The sequence below is a fragment of the Acartia tonsa genome, chromosome 15, assembly GCF_053477335.1.
Source record: "Acartia tonsa isolate MP-2025a chromosome 15, ASM5347733v1, whole genome shotgun sequence".
NCBI lineage: Eukaryota > Metazoa > Arthropoda > Copepoda > Calanoida > Acartiidae > Acartia > Acartia tonsa.
Window position 1 is genome coordinate 21,985,337 of NC_137274.1, and position 5,852 is coordinate 21,991,188.

Here is a 5,852-nt window from a genome sequence, read left to right on the forward strand (position 1 = left end):
CTCCTTGGGTCATTGAACTGTAAATTATATAAGGTTTTAAATACTTTGGGGACTTTTAAGAAAACTTGATTTGGCTGTAACAATTAATCATGTCCTAATTTTAATCAACATATAGGGAGTAAGTTTTTTTTATAATATTTGAGTTTTGTATCAATTTATCTTCCATTATCTTATCTCTTCAGATCCCTGTCTGTTTCTTTCTCATCTGCTATTAAAGATAAATATCTGAATTATCGCGTTAACCGTATTTCTGTAAATCCTAACAGGAAAGAAGGGGACAATGGGCTGTTTATTACATTAGTCCCCAAAGATTTATGATAAAATTTTCTTATTCATTGGCTTAACAACTTTAGGAACTTTTAATGAATTTTGATTGGTTGGTTCAATAAGTTGAGTATCAATACGTTTCAACCACTAATTGTAATCTACAGAAGGAGTAATTTTGTGTATCATCATTGTGGGATATAATAGATATTATATTTCAGGGATCTAAAAGGATAAGGAAGTGGCCGATAAATGTAAGTATTTCCCCAATGATGATTTACAAAATTACCCGGTCTGTAGTTTACCATAAGTGGTTGAAACGTTTGGAGACTCAAAGTGAAATAATAAGTTGTTGAGGCAACGAATTAGAAAAAGTTCTTACAAAACTTTGGGGACGAGTGAAATAAACAGCCCAATGTCCCCTCTCTCACTTTCTAGTAGCAAATCTATAACCAGAAAGTTATTTTAAAATAATGATTCTTAGGACAACAAAACACAAAGTTCAAAGCGAACCAACTCAATTATAATGTAAGTTTTTATAAAAAGTATGTCAAGCTGAAGGCCTCTAGGGGCACTTAAGGGGAAGGTTTTGAATTCAATAATCCAATTTTTTTTTATTTTAGATTTAAAAAGAAAAAGAAAAAATAGTTAGTAACCTTCCCAGGACAAGCTACTCTGTAAAGGAGAACCCGATCGGTTCAGCGGTTTGCGAGATTCTACAGTACAGACAGACAAACATCCTGTTATTTTATTATAAGAATTGTTATACATAATGCTTCAACTTAAGTAAGCTTAACTTTAACAAAACGTTTGATTTTTTTTTAAAAAAACGACACATTTTGCTATAATTTCGTTATGTCCATGCGTCCTTCCGTAATGGTTAGTAATTTATCATTAATTTAGGCATGTAAGAATTGTTCCATGGATTCCAAACTTTGTATGACGATTCTTGTAAAAGTTAGGTACGGATTAGGAAGCAAAGCAACTCTATAATCATAACCAGTTTCATTTTTGAAATTTTATAAGCGAAGCAACTCCATCATAAAGGCTTAAAAATTAAGTATGTCCTTAAACAGTATCCTATATTTAAGCAATTTTGCATTATCATTTTAATCAAAATCTAATATCATTATCATTAATTTCTTACACTCTACAAGAATTAATGTTCGTCTGTCATACCGTTTCAGAGCTTCGCTTTTATAGATGTTGTCATCCCAAAGCTTAAATATAAAATCAAAATAGCCTATAACCATCCCCAGACCTATGTGAAGCTTCCCTAAAAGGGAGAACTAAATCAGTTCTGCAATTATTGAAATCTTAAGCTTCAGACAAAAAATCTTACTACTTTATATAAAAGAAAAGGTAGAAATCTATCTATCTATCTGTCTATATATCTATCTATCTATATATCTATCCATCTATCCATCTATCTATCTATCTATCTATCTATCTATCTATCTATCTATCTATCTATCTATCTATCTATCTATCTATCCATCTATCCATCTATCCATCTATCTATCTATCTATCTATCTATCTATCTATCTATCATCTATCTATCTACCTATCCATCTATCTATCTATCTATCTATCTATCTATCCATCTATCTATCTATCTATCTATCTATCTATCTATCTATCTATCTATCTATCCATCTATCTATCTATCTATCTATCAATCTAACACAAAGACACACAGACATCATTCTACTTTGTATTATTTGTATTCATTAAGTAGGAAAGTAGAAATAAGACTAACTTATAAATTTGAAAATCTTCCGTAGAATTTATTCCCCTTTTTTTCTCATAAAGAATAGTTCTCTCTTTTTTTCTTTCGCTCTCTCTCTTTGTCTCTCTCACTATATGCATTTCTGTCTCTCTCATTCTTATTCTGTTTTCATTATTCCGTCAAAATTGTGTATTATCCTCTCTCTCCCTATCCCTCCCCTCTCTTTCTCCTTCTTTCTCTTTCTCTCTGTTTATTATACTCTTCCGTCAAAATTTTGTTTTATTTTGTCCTATTATATCTCTCTCTCTCTCTCTCTCTCCCCCTCTCTCTCTCTCTCTCTCTCTCTATCTATCTATCTATCTTTCTTATTCTGTTTTCATTATTCCGTCAAGATTGTGTTATATGCTTTGTATTCTCTTTCTCTGTCTCTCTCTTTCTCTCCCCTCCCTATTCTCTCTCTCTCTCTCTCTCTCTCTCTCTCTCACTCTGTTTTCATATTATTCCGTCAAAATTGTGTTTTATGTTGTTCTATTATACATCTCTCTTTCTCTATCTCTCTCTCTCTCTCCCTCTCTCTCTCTCCCTCTCTCTCTCTCTCTCTCTCTCTCTCTCTGTCTCTCTCTCTGTCTCTCTCTCTCTCTCTCATTAGCGTAGTAAGTAATTGTTTTTATCCCGCATGGAAATGTTAGCGGCAAAATACTCTATTATAAAATTCACACCCCGCTAACCAACATAATGGGTTGAATAAAATTCACACCCCGCTAACCTACATCGTAGGTTTAATAAAGAAAAACAGAGCTGAATTGTTAAATATTCTATTATAAAATTCACACCCCGCCGCTAACCTTTAGTGCTGGTTAAATAAAGTAAAACAGAGCTGGATCTTTAAATAACAGTGTATATTATCCTTTCTCTTTCGCCCCTTCCTCTCTCTCTCTCCCTATCTTTCTCATTCTCTGTCAAAATACTCTGTTATAAAATTCACACCACGCTAATCTGTATTGTGGGTTCAATAAAGAAAATCAGAGCTGGAACTTTAAATAACAGTGTCTCTTTCACCCTTTCCTCTCTCTCTATCTCTCCAGCAAAATAGCAGCAAAATACTCTATTATAAAATTCACACCCCGCTAACCTACATTATGGACTTAATAAAATACTCTATTATAAAATTCACACTCCGCTAACCTACATCATGGGTTTAATAAAATACTCTATTATAAAATTCACACCCTGCTAACCTACATCATGGTGTTTAATAAAATAATCTATTATAAAATTCACACCCAGATAATACATCATGGGTTTAATAAAATACTCTATTATAAAATTCACACCAGGCTAACCAACATCATGGGTTTAACAAAATACTCTATTATAAAATTCACACCCTACTAACCTTTAGTGTTGGTTCAATAAAGAAAAACAGAGCTGGATCTTTAAATACTCTATTATAAAATACACACCCTGCTAACCTTTAGTGTTGGTTCAATAAAGAAAACAGAGCTGGATCTTTAAATACTCTATTATAAAATACACACCCTGCTAACCTTTAGTGTTGGTTCAATAAAGAAAACAGAGCTGGATCTTTAATTACTCTATTATAAAATACACATCCTGTTATCCTACATCATTGGTTCAATAATGAAAAACAGAGCTGGATCTTTAAATAACAGCGATGCCACTGCTGATGCTTCTAGTGAGCTGATTTTGAAAGTGGCTCACCTAATAGCATTTTTGGGGTATTGTCCATTTGACGGCAACACCACTTAAGGGACATTTTGTCTTTTTTCCCAGTAGCTTTTCTCCTACTTCTAGTCCCTGTTTGGGGCTCTATCCCTGCAGGGCCAATTGCCTAGCCCTGCAGGGCAATTACCTAACCTAACCTAACCTGTTAAAAGCTACCATGAAAATGCAATGAAATGCCCATTAAGAGGAGTTTTCACATAAGGGACAATACCCCATTTTTAAAGTCATAATGGCAGTGGTGAGTTGGGAAACACTTTGGAAACACCCACCAGCTTAGTGGCAGTAGTCATAATGTGATGCCAGTGAGTCGGTGGGTGTTTCCCAACTCACCAGTGCCGTTTTGATTTTAAAATCAATGTTATATTGGCAGCACTGGCAGTGAAGCCAGCATGACTAAATGATTTATAGATCCAGCTTAGAACCGATAAAAGATCTATGAATATAGATGTATAACCAGACAACTACCTGGTTCCCCTTGAAGGGAGACCTTTGCCTGCTAGAAAATTGCTTTCTGCTCTTTTGAAGCAACTTTGCTGCATCAATACTCCTGATGCTAATGGTTGATTTTCAAAAACCCAATCAAAAGTTGGCACAGGGTCCTTGGGGTGGAGACATACAGTTCTCTTCCACCTCTATTGTTTTACTTTAATGAACCAACCTCAAAGTAAAACAAGAATAACAACAACCATACCTACTAACTATTTTGTTCTAATTGAATGCATATTGTATTGCCCACTATTGGATATTAAGAGTTATGACTCTATGGGGCTAGTGTCCATTCACCCATCAGACAACCAACTCTCTGAGATGCACTACCTTTGTCTGAGAAGTCCTAACTGTGCAAGATAGCAAGTTGCGCCTGTTTTGGGCCAAGGCATTCCATCCACTCTAACTGTTTACATTGTGCATCTGACATAGTAGCAGTAGGAACCATTTTTAACAACTTTAGTTATGCCGCGGTGTCGGACCAAGATTCAAACCTATCACCTTCCTGATGACAAGCATGCGCTACGTGTTGAGCAACGGTCACTATTGGATATTAGGTAAGTAGCATCTAACAGACAACCCTTTGCATGGTAATAAGTTGCAACTGTTGTGGACCAAGGCATTTCCCATACTCCTACTTATTAGTGCCATGTGCCAGATACAATTTTTTCTGTCTCTAAAATAATGTATGGACCAGATTCAAACCTAAAATCTTCCCAAAGCAAGCAGGCACATAATCATTCAGACTAATACTGCAGGTATAACTAAAGCAAAAATTACAAAAGATGAAAATACAACATACGTACAGAGTTTCTAAAGTTTCGTAGTCACAAGCTAGGATGCTTGTTGGAAAAAAAATTACATAACCTTTTACATGTGATTTTGCATTAATTTCTTTTAAAATTTTTTTGCATGACTGACAAACCAACAGAATAAGTAAATCATTATTATTTTAAAGGTAATATTTTTAAAAACAAATCAATCTGTCTATTTTAAATAGCAGCTTGGAAAAGCATATATACACCATAGGATTATGTTGAATGGACAAACAGACAAAGTGAATTATAGAGTAGCTTCTCTATAAAAATATATTATAACCAAGAGGAAGGGGACATATTTCTGGAAAGTATTTTAGCAAGATAACCTAGTTATAAAACTTTAGGTACCAACAACAGTAATTTACAGTCCAATATCCCTTCTTTCCCTGCCTATTTCTAACTCAACACAGCCCCTCACATCTACCTCCCTCCCTTCCACCAACCGCAAGTAAATTTTTAAGCAGCTATAAAAAATGAGATCATATAATACAAATAACCAATGATGGGCAGTATACATTATAATTGACCTATGGTAGGCCAGTATGACATCATTTTTTATAGGCATTATAAGATGCTTTGAAACTTTCAACTTGATGTTATTTTTTGTGCAAAATTAACCATAAGCATGACTTGCAGCTTTTATTAGCTTATAGGAACAGCGAAATTAATTAAAAAAAAATCATGAAACCTATATGTGATTTTCAGCTGCTGTTGGTGTCAACGCATAGTAGAATTAAAATCCTTTTTATCTGGCCCCCAAATATTACTTAAGATTTTTTTGCTATACCGTATTAAAAAAATAGTATAA